This window comes from Vulpes vulpes, unplaced genomic scaffold (genome assembly GCF_048418805.1).
Source record: "Vulpes vulpes isolate BD-2025 unplaced genomic scaffold, VulVul3 Bu000000738, whole genome shotgun sequence".
Classification (NCBI taxonomy): domain Eukaryota; kingdom Metazoa; phylum Chordata; class Mammalia; order Carnivora; family Canidae; genus Vulpes; species Vulpes vulpes.
The window spans coordinates 400977-417042 of record NW_027325680.1 but is presented as its reverse complement, the minus strand read 5'-3'; the positions used below and the strand labels follow the sequence as shown (position 1 = coordinate 417042).

Sequence of the window (16066 nt, the reverse complement as noted above, 5' to 3'; positions counted from 1 at the left end):
GCCAATGTCTAGGTCTTTGAGGATTCAAGCAGCCCTGCAAGGCCTGTGAACAGCAGATTCCAAAGGTCCAGAGGTCTGGCCCTTCCTTCCCAGACACCTTGTCAAACATGTAACATCTCCTGTCATGGTACATTTTATATTTTGAAATATGGAAGCATATTTTAAATACTCTTAAGGCATTTATTTATTAAAACGTTCTCTGCCAAGATTTCACGTTAGCTTAAAATTCAAATCAGTCTTTACATTTCTCTACTGAGGACTCCACCTGAGTGTATAACATAAAAAGCACCTTCTCCAGCAGTGAGTGTTACCAGCATCCACACAGTGAGCCCCATGGTCAGCCTCTCTGTTCTCCAGGTGACCCAACTAGGTGTTAATACTGCTCTGCTACAGGGTAAAAGCTCCCAACTCAAACTCATTGGAAAAGGGGTGAAACTTCTGCAAAGTGCACTTTAAGAAGAAGTACTGTTTGCTCATGAAAAGAAACCAGTGAGTCCTCTAAGAATAATAAAATGGGATATTTTACAGTTAAGCACATGTTTTGGAGTGAAGAATTCGGATGTTGCTTTGCTGGTCCAGGCTGTTAATACTCTTCTTGTTCCTCCTGTGGGCCCCCTTCATCAGGTATCACAAAGCCTTCATCTGTGGCATAGAGAATGTCCACGATCCTCTGCAATACAGGGTTGTTTTCCCCTTTGTTCTCCTGGCAAATCAATTCAATGTTTCTTAGCTTTCCAAAGTAGAAATCTCTCTCTTTCTCCAAGTCTTCGACGGTAAGTTTCAATACATTGACCTGCTGCATCAATTCAGCTGCTTCATCATCCCCGTTGCCCACACCAGGATTCTTTCGCACCACACCCGGGCCAGCCTTAGGGGTTGCATTAGTTCTGTGTGTTGCAATGGGCCTCTGTGGAGCTGCACTGCTAGAGCTGAGAGGTTTCTTCAGTTTGTTCAGAACTGGAGCAACAAGGGAGGGAGCCACTGCAGTTTCTTGACCTTGTCTGGCAGCTACAGGGTCATAGTCTTTTCCATCATAGTTTGCATCAAAAAACTTCTTGAACCACTGAACAAATTCAAAATTGTCCTGAAACTTTCCTTTTAATAATTTGTCCACAGGAATTATTTTGTCAACACCCATTCTCTTAAAACCTGCTTGTAGTATTTTGAAGTTCTGGATGTATTCATGCTCTAGTGTAGCCTGGAATTTCACTTTCTTCAAGGCAATGGAGCCAGGGAATAGCATGTCCATAAACCGACAATAGGCAGCCCCTGAGCACAACTATTCAATCTTTGTCAGATTAAGCTGCAGAGACTCATTGATGCAGGCCAGCATATCATGTCGACTTAGGTTATCACTGGTGACGGACGTTGAGTATACGTTCACTGCCATCTTCGGCTCTCGGCGGGACCGCGTCCACTGCCTGTGCCCGGCTTCGATTCCGTCTTCGTCTTGTTCAAACCGCCCGACCCCTGAATTTGTTTTTTTAATATATACTTCCCAGAATCTCTCCTTACTCCTAACTATAGTTGGCAGCTAAGTATTATCAAAGTACAAAAACCTTTTGGTTTGCTTATCTTCATCCTTCTGGCCCCCATTCCCATCTTCTGACACTTAAGCAAAAACAAAGCTATCCTGAATGTTGTCTCAGACCATGACTACTGCTGTGAATATAACAGTTTTAATCTCCTATTCACCCATGGATGAGCAAGTAAACAATTACCACTGTACGGGGATATAATGAGATATCAGAAACTTGTCCTACATACAGCCTAGGTGAGGACACATGCCATGTGGGCCATATGGAACAGGGACAACCAGGAGTTGTAAAAGGCTGGCTCTGTAGTGACAAGGATGTGGGTGTCCTCTGGTTCCCATGGAAGATGTCTTAAGTTTTGTCTAATTCTATAAGCTAGCAGGGAATGGAAACCAGACACCTAGGGATAAGCAGAAGCTGTGCCTAGTCCCTTAACAAGAAGGGTTGTCTAGCTGGGGGGCCTCCTCCACAGGAGCAGAGTCTAGTGGGGAACTTGTAAGGCCATTCAAGGCCCTCTGATCTTCCCCAGGGAACAAGACAGTTCTTAACACAGGGTCTCTATTTTAGGCCTAAGCCACTCTGGAAGAACCATGGTCTTTACCCTTATGCTTCAGACCAATTAGTACCACCTCTAAACACTTCAGAAGGCAGACTTCCTTCTACAGATTTCCTCTAATACTTCAATTCCCCAATTCCCCTCCTATCATTAATACTACCTCCAGTTTTAAGCCTCTTGCAATAATCAGGACTGCTGCTGACTTCATTCCAACCCTATCAGCCAAAGCCAGTTCATCAGGAATATATGCTAGTGGTGGGCTAGGTTCGAAGGAATCAAATAGACCATTGCAGAAATGGAAGAATTTTTTTTTCCAACATGCTCTAATCCACTCAGAATCTTGCACACTGAAGTCATCATACATACAGGGCAAAGTCAGAGCTTTTATATTTGAGTTTATTCTTCATTTAACTTTTAAAACACTACTATAGTTGAATATTAAAACAAAAACAATAGCAAGTAGTGAGCTATGATTATAGTCCCTCACTCATCCACTACTGCATATAAAATGCCAGCAGCAGTGTTATTCACCAGCCCCATTAAGAAGTCTGACACTGAACACCACCCCTAGGATGATGTTCATCATCCTCATATGCTTCCCCATTGTAATGGTGCCGTCTTTCCTGATTGGGATCAAAGTCCACAAGTTCTACCTGGTCCATTTCATCAGTCTCTTCTACTTCCTTCCTCTCAGGTAGGAGTTTTTCCAGCAAAGAAAGTTTATCAGGAGAGAGAAAGCCGTTCTCGGGGAAGTTTACCTTAAATTCGATGATTAGGCGACCCTTCTCATATGGTCTATGATAAATTGGCATGCCTTCATTTAACACACACTTGATATCCCCATGCTTGACAATCTGACCTGGATGAGAGGTGATGACGATGGTTCGGTTGTCAAGAGTAGATATTGGCTTTTGAAAGCCACACAGGGCTTCAACCAGCTGTATATCCATACACATGAAAAGATCTTCTCCTCGTCGAGTAAAAACAGCATGGTCCTTCTGATCTAAAACAATGATAATATCTCCTGGTTCAAGTCCTGGTTCTTGGTCTCCCTCACCATGGAAGCAGAGGTCAAGATTGAGGCTAAGTCTGTGATAAACAATACTTGTACTCTCAAAACAGGATGTATCCAAATCGGGTACTACTGCTATGCAGATACCAGGCTTAAATCTGCCTGCCCCCCTGCTCCCTACTAATCCTCTATTGGGGCTGATTGTTAGACTTCCAGATATTTAAAATGCTCTCCCCTCCAGTAGACTGTCCTTCCCTAAGGATATCCAGAAGCCCCCAAATTAAGGCAAGTACGGGCTACTGGAAAACTTCTAAGACCGATACTTCCCTCCTGCATGATACACAAGCGTGGATTCCCATGATAAGAATAATACAAATGGAAGGTGGTCAGTAACTCCTCTCCTCCAAAAAAAAAAAGCTACTTGTGACACCTGCTCTTGTCTAGAGGCCCAAAAATATAAATTCACTAGCTATAGTTGAGCAATTATACTTAGTTCTTAGTTGGGTAAAGAGGAATTGGAGCTAGTACAAATGCTTCTTGCTGGAACTAGAATATGGTCAAGAACAAGTCAATAGGTCAAAAACAAAAACCACCTGGCTTTCTAGAACTGACCCAGCTGGATTTTTGGACCAGTATTCAACATGAATAGCACTTAGTAACCTAGGTCCCTGGCTACTAGGTCTCTAAGAACTAACAAGCTCTGTTTCCAATAACTTTGTATTAGAGTTGGATGATGCTTTAAAGATTCTGGTTAGGATTCAACTGTACATCTGTTAAGTCAGATGATTCTACATCTTTGGCAATTAAGGAGTAGGAGTGACTTCAGTCTAACTACAGGCTACATTCCCAGGAAAGCTCTCTAATTGGAATTGCTACAATAGTTAAGATCTGGATGGTCTTATTTCTTCCGTTGACCAAGAGGCCAACAAGGGGGACAGGGATGGAAAGAAGACTTATAGTGCCGGTCTTCCTAGCAGTTCTATTGAATACCGGCAAACTTGTCACCCCACAACGATGGAATGAGGGCACTAAGATCTCTGTTGCCTACATGCAGATAAACTTCCAATGACCGAGTATCAGTAAGCAGCATGATTTTCCCCCTGAATCTTGTAGTTCTCTCCTGTTTCAATTTTTCCAGAAGATATTGAGAAATAGTCGGACAGGATGGATGGGTATTAAGCCTAAGACGAGGGCAAAAGAGCCATCGAACTTGGATCCAAGCCCAAAAATGCCTTAGGTCAAAGCATGCAGGTATTCTACACTCGCATCTGTTTGGCCACTGACTGTTGAATACTAAAGGGAGGATTGTGGGGGGAAAGTGGCTCAAATGAAGCAAATTCTGCAAGAGCTGGTAGCTGAAATGACTTAGGGTCTTGCTGCTCACCTGTAGCAAATGAGGCTATGTAAAAGGACCTCTATATCCATGGTGATACTTGAGTTCATGGAGCTGACCAGTCTGTACTGGCTAGGGAACAGATTCTTAGGAGTTTTTAGCTTGAGAAAATCCAGGATGACTGGCGATACCTACTCCATCTTTCTCCAAAACCAGCCAACCCAAATACCCAGCTTTATTTTGTGTTGTCTCAGTTTATGGTCTCAAGATTAAATTTGTACAAGAGGACTTAGCTGAACTAGTAAGATACATTAGGACATGCTGAAGTAGTATGATGGGCCGAGACCAGGGAAGGTCCGAGGTGCAGGTCCTCTGTTAGACCCAGACACCCTCAGGAATGGCCAGGCCTTGGAGTAATAGCTCCTGTTAAATTTACAAGGTTAAAGGGATAGAAATATTGGTGAAGGTCAAGACCCTTCTGCCAATAGATTTAGTCAAAATGAAAGCGAGAGGTTGTATGAAATAATAAATGATCCAGAAAGAATGTAAATTCTACTCTTGGTCTTCAATGTCCTGAGCTGTACACAGGACAGAAAAGGGAAGAGAGCAGACTTGAAGGGAGATCTCTGGGGTAGTGAGGACTTTGTGATCAGGATTTGGGTTATTGGCACAGGCACTTCCAACATGGCTTAAATGGCACCCTTGTGATGAGATGCACAGATCTTAAGTGCCTTTTCTTTCAAAGGGAAGAAGCTGTAAACCAATATCGAACTAGAACATGCATATTAACTACTCTATGTACTTAGGGCAAACGCAGCTGACGCCTGTAACAAATACATCAAAAACAAAGCAAATACCAAAATGGTAACTGTAGTGACTAAGTGGTGCAGCACTATAAAACTTCAACTTTTCAATACGCTTAAGTTTTTTCCTAATGTGGGGTAGGGGAGTAGGTAAAAACGTACCTGGAAGCCTGAAAGTCAAAAGCTGATAGCTTAACTCCTCACACATTAGCGTTTATTCACTTACAGAAAAACAAGATCTCACGGGCCATCCCATAGTTCTTTTCCAACTGATTGTATTAAGCCATACTTTGCTATCCTACTGAAAACAGGGAATTCATTTGTGTACAAGAAAACCCTAATCCTCAATCATCATAGGAACTTCTAGATAAAAGAGCCATTTGGTAAGTACTTTAAGACCTTGTGTCTCAACTCTCAGACCTATAGGCAGTTACTCCCAAACAGCACCTTACTCACATGGACATTGTAGGTTAAGTCTCAAATTAAACCTAAATTAAGACTAACCACTCCAACTGAAAATCCATCTGTAGGATTCACTTAGTTGATCTGGACTTAAGTATAACTTTGTCTTGGGAACAGATCATTTTTTCCCCCCAAACTTCTAAAGTGTTTTCTCAGAGCCTCTCAACTGATCATAATACTCTTCAGAAACTCAAAATTCCAAATTTAGTATAACATCATGAAACAGAACTATCATAGGCTCATTATGCCCAGGATGCAGAAAGTTCCTATAATTCTATGTTCTGGCTTTTTTTTTTTTTTCTGTAAACCTCTCAGATGTGATTATGCTGCTAATTTGTAGCAAAAAGGAAAACTTGGTATAGTGCTAAACAAAATAACTGACTCGTATATGTCCCGGTAGAATTTGGTATTGTGAAACGGTGAACTGAAAGTCCAGATTGCCGAAAGAGAAATGCTGGAGAATGCTAAAGAGACCGGAAGTAAAAAATCAGGGGTGAGTGGGCTAGTGGGGGTATGCGGCCAGGCAGGCCCTTGGGTACAGGGCCCAAAATAAGGGCTCCACCAGCATGGCTGAGGTGGTGGTCTACCATGATGCTCCTATCTTTCTAACGTTAACTGGGTCTCCTGTATCTTGGAGGCTTTTTGCCTGAGTTCTGACTAGTGTTGAAAGAAATCAGTTCACATATAAAAATAGACCCTTCATGTGTGGTTCTGGATGAACCTGGGGGTCCTGGTTTCCTCACAGCTTGGAGAAACCTCCAAGAAGTCTCCAATATGAGAAAACCTCAGAGCCAGTAGGAGACCTGAGTGTTCATCTCCATAATTCATGTTCATTCCTAAATAAATGGTGATATTTCTAGGGCTTCTGAAATGCCTGTACATCCTCCATAGTCCTGCTAGGGCTTGAGGCTGAGAAACAGAAGATCTAGGCATTCTCTGGTTCAATGAAATATTCAGGGGCTAAATATTCAACTACCCTCCCCCCCCCAAAGCCTGGCTCTTGCTCTCAGGCTAGGGTCTAAGAGGCTCCTGACACAGCCAGGATTAGACTGAGCCTAAACCTTGCACTGATTAGGCAGTGTTAGCCCCTGGGACAGGGAGGGAGAAGGAACATGTGAATGGCCAGTCTGGCTGCAGGAACACCATTCCTGAGGCTCTATGTCCACATGAAGCACCTCTACCTATGGTTACCAAAACCCAAGTGCCTCATCCTGGCAAGGAAGCCCGCCACATGGTTATGAAGCACCAAACATCATAAAAACTGGGCTCCTCCCAGGAGTTCGAATTCTCCGTGGTGGAGCAGGCCCCAGGATCCTTAATTCCTACTCCTGGGAATCCTCTGGCCTTGATGTGCAGCTGAGCTCAAAGGCAGCATCTCCTGTAGAAGTTGCAGCAGGCTTTCCTGGAGCATAGTACTGAATCTCACCTGTCCCAGATTCCTTGGGTGGGACCATCTTGGCTTCCTTGGTGGTGCCTTCACAGCCGAGAAACTGGGCCACTCTTCTCATAAGAGTTATCAGGTTTCTATGGTATGGTCCAGGAGAAGATAAAGCAGGGGAACCAGAACTGGTCTCTACCAAAAACAGCTAGCCGTCTAAACATGTGGCTCTAGGAGCCAGGATAGTTCACATAGGACCGGATAGTGAAGCTGCTTGATCTAAAGGGGCTTAAATTAAGATGGAATGAAGGAGCTTGTCAACGTGGAGTCCCTTTCTTGGAATATACTCTAAGACCTCCAGGACAGTAGAAACTCACCAGGCAGAACCTTACTCCACAAATTTCCTAGAGGTTCTAAATGAAATACTGGAGTTACCTTGGCAGCACAGAAAGGGGCGATGGGGCCCAGTGAAGTGGGCATGCTGGGGAGAATCTATTACAGGAGTCCAGAAATTGAATGGGAGATCCTGCACTTGTGAAGGCTATTGGGGACCCACTAGTGAGTGGGACATGGAAACCCTAAGTTCACTTCCTACGGGACTAGGTTAAAGGCAGGGGAAGTGTTCATGGAATTTGGCTCCCTAATTAGCAATGGGGATTATTCCACACCCTTATAGTGACCCAAGCAAAGTGGTCAGAGCAGTTGACTATTGTAGTCAAGGAACCATGACTTTCAAAGAACTGTAGAAATGATTGAGAACATGTCCGATATTAAGCAGCACGTTTGGCTGAATATTAGGATCAAAAGATTAAAGGGTAAGGGACATAATACTCAAGCCTAACTCCTGAGCCTGATCACCATATGCATTCAGTTTTCCAAGACTGTCTAAACTTGTTCTGTCCATACTACAGAAGGACTGTCAACATAATTGTTTTTTTTTCCCTTCAGGATGCCCAGCCAGTTCAGTGTCATGTTGACCATGCGGAGTAAGAAGAGGCTAGTATATAGGAGGCCTTGGTAAAACACATGTATCTCAGAGGGTAGGAGACAAACTCCAATTCTTCTGGAAATAAGTTCCCAAAATCTTGTAGAATTCAAGAGCTTAAGGTACACTGGGGCATCCCTTTGTAGGAAAAGAAATTGTGGCATCTTGCATCTACAACTGCAAAGAATCCCAGTGCCTGACAGGTGCCATGAGGGTTCTAGAGGCTATACTCTAGATCTAGGCATGTACTGTTCTAACCCACATACTCAATGACCTGGAAGAAGCTGTCAGCTTTGTTTGCGGTTGAGAGCTGAAAAGGGCTCTACAACACGTCCAGGCTGTGGAGCAAATGGCCTTGACATGAAACTTGAGCTGCATAATCCAGCAAACCTCAGGGCTGGTAGAGAGCTCGATGAGGAAAAAGGTGCACAGTGGCACTCATAGCACACCGTCCAGAGAAAATCAGATTGTGGGTTCCCAAGATCCTACCTAAAGGTATGCCATGTGCATATAGCCCCACAGAGAATGGTCCTAATGAAGCAAAACATTAGCCTGCTGTTTAAGCAGTTGAAGCAATAGTTTAGCAATGATCTGTGAGGATGGGTGCCATCCTTGAGGATTGAGAACCCTGAACAGAACTCTTCTGTGGTGGTCTATCCCAATAAAGAGAACATGGGTCTAGAAACCAAAGTGTAGAAGTAGGTGTGGTGATAATACTACCATTGCCACTGACCCATGGGGGACTTTGTGTTTACTATCTCAAACTTGGCTCTGCAGGGTTAGAGGCCTAGTTCCAAGAGAAGAGCTTGGGGGAAAGGATAGGAGGGAGGGCTCATTCTTGCCAGGGGACACAGCAAGGGTCCCATTGAATCCTAGGATATGACTGCAGCCCAGACAACTTGGATTCCTGGTATCCAGGACCCACAGGCAGGAAAAGTCATGACTGCAGCAGGGGTGGCTGACTCTGGCTGATCAGGTGAAGGTGTGGAGCTGCCAGTATACGAGGAGGGCAATGGGCAAAGTATGGTAGCCCAGTGATCTACTTGGACAACTGTATTCCCTTTCCCAGGTGTGACTATGAATGGACAAGTTTTGCAACCCAACCTGAGAAGAAGAAGTCTACTGGGGACTCCTCCTCAGGAATGAGGATTAATTCTCCCCTAAACCAGTGAGGGTAGCAAAGGTGGTGACTGAGGGTCAGGGGAATCTTTGGAGATGGGAGAAGACAAGGTCCTGGGACCAAATGCAGTGACACTGGCTATGCATCATATTGCTAGCCCTTTCCTCCCTTTCCTGAGCTCAGGAAGAAGGGGCCTACCAGGGCCTAGGAAGAGCTGTTCCCCCAAAACTCAGACCAAAGAGGTGTCACTCTGCCCTCTGCTTGATAGGTTTCAGACAATGGCCAACGTGACTCCAATTCCTGACCGTCCGCAAGTTCTCCAGAAATGCTCCTTTCTTCCTTGGAAGGGCATTGATCCACTCTAAGAAATCTGGAAGCTCAGGGCAGCCCGGGTGGCTCAGCGGTTTAGCGACGCCTTCAGCCCAGGGCCTGATCATGGAGACCTGGAATCGAGTCCCACCTCAGGCTCCCTGCATGGAGCCTGCTTCTCCCTTTCCCTCTGTACCTCTCTCTCATTAATAAATATTAAAAAAAAACAAAACCTGGAGGCTCTAACTCCCCTCACAGCAAGGGGTCTATCCCCCGCCTGATCACAGAAAACATGCCAACCTGCTCACAAATGGAGTCTTAACACAGTATTTAGTAGGATGTAGGCCAATGTTTCTTGGAGAGGCTCAGAGGTGCTTGCGCTGAAAGATGATTCAGTGGCCTTGGAAATGAAGTAGATTGGAATTTTGAAGGATTGTATACTCAAAGCAAAAGTCAAATAGGTCAGCTTACCAGACTTAGAGTTGCTTTTCTCAGACATCCCAGAACTTGAAAAGCTGTTTTCCTGTGGCATCTGTGCATCTGATCACAGGCACAGCCATAATAGGAATCAATTATGGAAGCTACCAGTAAGTAGACTTGTAAGTAGACTTGTTCTTTCTCAGGACCGTAGTCCAAGGAAAACCTCCTAAATCCTTTCTTACCTGAATTTTTACTGGTATTAAACATGAGCCCAAAGAAAATAGCACATGCCTCAATATGGGTAGCCCTTACAATGGGAGAGGAATGTCCCCTCTGATCATTAGACACTTCGTGGGAGCAGGTGTTCAAGAACTCCCCTGCCTCTAGTGGAGGGTGGAATTTCCCGACACTTGCATTGCCAGATCTCCTTGTCCTAAAATAATCCATATATCAAGATCATTGGGAACAAGTGATTCTCAGGGTCCAAGCCCTTCAGAGAGAAAAGGACCAGTGGAAGTTAATACTAGGATGTTGGCAGGAGGCTTCTTGAAGGAAATTAAAATGGAGACTTGACATTGTACATCCTATGTGTCAAATACACAACAGCATGTACTTAGGTCATAGAGGGTCTTCACTACCCTAAAAATGCTATTCCACCAAGAGTAGACCCCTGAAGTAAACTATGAACTCTTAATGAACCTAAAACATCCCCAGATATTACAATATTGTAAATAAGATATTACAACTTTATTGGATGTGGATATTACAGCCCTATTGGAGGATGCTGATAATGGAGGTACCTATGCACCTGTGGGGCAGGAGGTATATGGAAAAATCTCTACCTTCCTCTGTTTTGTTCTAGGTCTTGAAATCCCACATTCCTCTTTGGATCCAGGGCCCTGTCTCACTCCCACTACCTCTGACTGGGGCATCTCTCCTTGCAGTTCAAGTCTCCACATGGCATCTTTCATGACCACCCCCTAAGTTCTCCAGAATCCCATGCCAGGGAGTGTCAAGTCTTCCAAAGCTAGACCCATGTCTGTGAGTGTACTGCCAGCACATCAGTTGCTCACTTTAGGAAGCAGGGTTAACTCCCTTTCGAAAAGAAAGCTGTTTCATGGGCAATTCCCAGTGTGAACACTTCTACTTTAATGGAACAGCTTATTCTAAGGATACAGAGTGTGTTGGTGATAATCTTGTACACACTTCAGAATTTTTTTTGGCCCTCAAGTGCCAAGCTGGCCTGTTAAGTTCCTCCCACCCCCCCACCCCCAAGCTGGCCAGTTGAAGGTTGACCTACTTTCACAGCTAGTTGAAACCCTATGACATGTGGTGTAGTATTTGGGTTCTCCTTTTTTCCTTTTTTTTTTTTTTTTAAGATTTTATTTGGGCAGCCCCTGTGGCTCGGCCATTTAGTGCCACCTTTGGCCCGAGGTGGAATCCTGGAGACCCAGGATCGAGTCCCGCATCAGGTTCCCTACATGGAGCCTACTTCTCCCTCTGCCTGTATCTCTCTCATGAATAAAATATTTTTTAATATTTCTATTCACGAGAGAAAGGCAGAGACACAGGCGGAACAGGTCTCTGTTCAATGGACTAAAAGTATAATCTTTGTAACACTTCTGGTCCCAGTGAACAGACCTGCTAAGCATCACCTAGGTCAGCTTGTAGTTCCTGACCAGATAGCCAGAGGAGTGTATGGCCTCCCATCACTTCATTTCCTCCTCCACTTCCTCCCCCTAGCAGGGCCCAGTCACAGTACAGATCTGGCCACTTCAACCAAATGGGGGACTTCCAGGGCACGGCCACTGGAGGTCCAGTGTGGGGTAGAGCTGCAAAATCACTGGCAAGGGCTGCCTATGAAGAATACACCGTCCAATCAAATGGTGGGATGACTCCTGAAATCACTGACCACTGGAGCCTGTCAGACAAGTATTCCCCTTTAAGGTAAACCTTAAGGATGCAAGGCCTATACTTCATAGCTGCCCTAGCCCTCACCTGTCCTACTGAAGTCCACCTCACATGTGTAGAGGAACAGCTTCCCAGTCCCTAGTGGGCAAACTTAGAAGTGGGAGACTGGAAGAAAGAACTAGTGCCCATCACTGCAGGCAGTCTCCGGGGGCTACTGGCACTCACTTTTACTCCTCCACTATCCATCCTAAATTCTCTTTACCAACCCACACCTTCCCTGGTCTCAGTGACTAACTTGATGATATGACTCAAACTCTCATTCCTGAGGGGTCTGAGTGCCTGATACTCCTCCCTTCTCAGGCTGGTGTTGCTGTACTAGTCATTCTTTCACTCAAGTGGGACAACATGTCCAAGAGGACTACTCCATGCCCTAGATCCCCTCCTGCTGCCTGATATCAAAGAAGCCCTATTGCATTTTGATGATCAGGGCCAATGCTCCTACCAGAATAGTGGCCCTTTTTGTCTGCTGGTTTCGGACACAAGGAACCCAAGATCCCCAGTAACAGTTAAGATTGGAAGGTCAACAGGATCCTATGGCAAGAGTGTGCTATTCTTGAACAGAATCTATTATAGAAGAAGCAAGAGTTGCAGGGACAGGAAGCACGAAGTCCCCAGCGAGTCAGTTATGGCAAAGGGGGGAGGTGCTCTGCTATTTCAACCTCTTGGTTTCTATACCCATGTGTCCCTTCCCCTAGGGACCTAGCCCCTTAGAGACCTCTGTTTGCATGCATCCAGGAGGATACCTGTCCTTGCAGAGGGTTGCCTCTGAGCTAGTGCTATAGCTATGTCTTCAGGAAGCTGTTCCAATGCTCTATCAGACCAGCACCCCCTGAAAGGCCTAGCATAAGCTTCAGCCACTAGATTCCAGGATTGTCTCCTCAGCATCTTCCACCAGAGAGGAAACCTTAGAGCCAACCCCCCAAGGTAGCTCACAATATCTCAATATTGTGCATAAGATAGTGACCCTTTTTCTAAGGAACCATTCTGCCAGGCCGTGGTCCCTTCTAACTTTTGTTAACTGTGTCCAGTGTCCTAGGGCTGAGTTATAAATGGATTCCAGAAAGGCCATGGCACAGCTTCTTGGACTGGAGAACCTGAAGACTGCTAGAAAGTGGTAGAGCTCTATCATTGGTGGTCCTGAATCCCACCGTCTCTCCTGGTATCAGGGTCTCTGACATGTCACCATGTTGTCACCAGAACTCCTTGTTTGGCCTCTGTTAGCCTGAACCCGAGGTCTTGCCACATATACCCTCACCTCTGCCCCCACCACATGCTCCAATCTGTGTTTGGTGGCTCTTAAGCAAGAGGTACTTTTCCCCCATGTCCTGTGACAAAAATCCCAAAGGTTCACAGCTAGCTCCTTGCTCAGCTGCAGACCTACTCTGCAAATATATCCAAGTGAGTATGACCTTGGCCAACTTTGGGTATCCTTCAAGGACAAAATGTCCTTGTCTGTCCTTGACCCTTGATTTGATTTTTTTTATAAAAATAGTGACACATCTTCCCATTGCCAAGTAACATCGAGGGATGGGAAAGCACAAGTTTTTAGAGCTTTGAATGAAAGACCTTTGTACTGCAGGCCAAAGGAAATTATCTTAGATCCCAAAGGGTGTTGTGTTCCCAGGCTGGTTTTTTTTTTTTTTTTTTTTTTTTTTTTTTTTTACATGATGTCCCCAGTGGATTCTGATTTGGACGGATCCAATTGTTATGTTGATGGGCATCTGATTTGGGAACAGTAGGAGAGGGGCCTGATGGTGTCATCAGCTCTGAAAGTCCTTGGTCTTGTAATCACAAGATGGTTCTAGGAGGCTAGAAGTAGCTCCTCTACTTCCAACTAAGCCTGGGCGAGAGATTCCTTCATAGGATATAGCAATACTAACCTGGTTGATAGTAAGGAGGTCATGAGGGAAAGGCTACCAGGCCACACTGGTGACTAAAGCTGCCATGGATAGGGGCAAGTTCATGTGCATGAAGAATTAAAAGCCCAGGAGTACTGGTTCCAGGATGAGAAGGACTATCCTGGGAATGGTTCTGATAGCTTCCCAAACTGACTTCTCTACCAGTGCATCTTGGCCACAGCCTCTAACTGCTGCTTGAACTTATAGACCATATCCCCCTCCAAATCAAATGGTGCAAAGGGCCCTATCTCAAATGAAGTAAACCATCTGGTGGAACAAATGCTTCTAGGTCTTGAAGTAATGGAAAAATGCTGCCAAGGATGAAACCTGATGGGGCTCTTCTGAGAGCTGCTCCCTGCACAGGGGCAGTATCCTTAACTGATGCTCCTCTGCAGTCCTCACCAGCACTAGAGCTCTGGGATTGCTTGAAGTACCTTGAATCTGACCACTGCTGTGAGGGTGAAGTAGAGGGGCAACCTGTCTGGAGGGGAAAGGTTCCCCCCCACACATTTGAAACTGGACACTTAGGCTCCTGAGGTACAGGCTTGACCCAGTTGTGCTGTGCTGCCCCCCTCTCCCTTTTCTGCCTTACATAACCAGTAAGAAGGGGACCCCAGGATGTTTCTGACCCTTTGTGAGCCTGGCCCGCTCTTCTAGAGGCCCTGGATTTGACACTAACCATGTTTGATAGGAGTTGAAGAAAATGATTCAGTCTTTTGTGACTAATGGTTTTTCTTCAAACCATCCCACCTGCTTTCAGTTTCTGATGGGTTCCTTTGTGCTGATGGAGATGTAGGAGAGGAGCTTATCCTTTGTAACAAAAGACTAAGTGATCTCTCATTTACTCAAAATCAATGTTTTCTTAATGTGTCTGAAGTTTCTGATGCAACTGTATATTATAGGCTATAACTCCTATTTCCAGTATACAATGCTACTAATAAAAACAGAACCTGAATATATTAAGATGTTCCCAGTGCTCAGTGCTCCATGAGCTACCAGAATATGGACCAGTCTGGAAGCACGGAGTGCCCAGCCAAAGGATAGATCTTGCTTCCTACTGCATCATTGGCACTTCACTTCACCCCTTGTCATCTCCCCAGTTCCCAACAAAGCTTGAGGGGCAGGAAGGCAAAGCTTGAGGATGTCTCCTCCTACCTCAAAACCCTCTCAGTTCAAATTCCTCCCCTCTCAGGAGGAAGAGAGCAGACCTTAAGAGGTGTGACTTCCCAGGAACATGGAGAAAGGCTTTCAGACTTTATTGGGCCCTAGAGAAGTGGAACTGTACGTTTTGAGATCCTCTGTAGGAAGTTAGGCTGGGCATCTTTACCTAGCATGCCATGACTTCCTTCCCAATCATGTAAGGGGTGGGGGGGGAAATGTCACAGGACTCCAGGGTTGGGCTGTGGAGTGAGGTGGTCCAGCTTCCAGTATAACTGACAGGGAGCCACAGTGAATAGCTAGTTGGGGCCCAGTCTAGTGGTGGTTCAGAAAGCCGGAAGACCTAGATGAGACTCCACACCTGTTCTCAGGGCTCCGCTGGGAGTATTATTGGAAACAATTGGTTTCTTGACTGCTAAGAAACCTAATTCAAGACCAGGTACTGGGGAGGAATCCTTGGCTTGGGACTATAACAATGGTGTAATTCGGTGTGTTGGCTCCAGGCTTAGCACTGTGGGTCAAGCCCACATTGAGTTTCTTTGCTGAGGTTGGTTGGGTGCATGGCTGAATTTTCATGCAGCCCCAGCCAGGTCTCTTAATATCCATCACCTGTAGGACAGAGCCCAGGCAGGCTTGCTTTTTAAAACTAGAAGGCACATTGAATTCTATGTCGAATACAGCATTCCAGAAAAGTCTTTCGGGGGCTATCCCCTCACCAATGCTTCTGGATGTTTTTAGAATATAGACTCTCCTGGTCTTTCACCTTAATGTTCTTGTCAGTTTTCTTGACAACCCCTGGGTTGGAACTTCTGTTCCTCATGGCTCTAGGTGAGTCTTTTGACTCCTCTTAAATCCGGAGGCCAGAGCACCACAGGACTTCAAGGAGAACCTTCTGTGGGTTGTGGAATATCCAAGTTCCTACCAGGTCATCGTGGACTTCTCCACGAAGGGCTGAGGTGCCACTTGTTTTCCTGTACTTCAAGTTTGAGTCTGATCCTCCTGCTTCTTCCTTGCCCGGGTTCTGCTCTCCTTTAGATACACTCCCCTGATCTGTACCCTCACCCTCTGTGCTGCTGCTTCATCTCCTTTGCTGGCTCCTTTTTCTACCATGTTCTCCTTAACAGTT

The 16066-nt window shown here is 45.3% G+C and overlaps 2 pseudogenes; both read right to left on the bottom strand.

The window, feature by feature from the left end:
* Positions 1–409: 409 nt before the first annotated feature.
* Positions 410–1445, bottom strand: LOC140596584 (microtubule-associated protein RP/EB family member 1 pseudogene; annotated as a pseudogene).
* A 989-nt stretch (positions 1446–2434) lies between these two features.
* On the bottom strand, positions 2435–15760 carry LOC140596578 (dnaJ homolog subfamily A member 1 pseudogene; annotated as a pseudogene).
* Between the last annotated feature and the right edge of the window lie 306 nt (positions 15761–16066).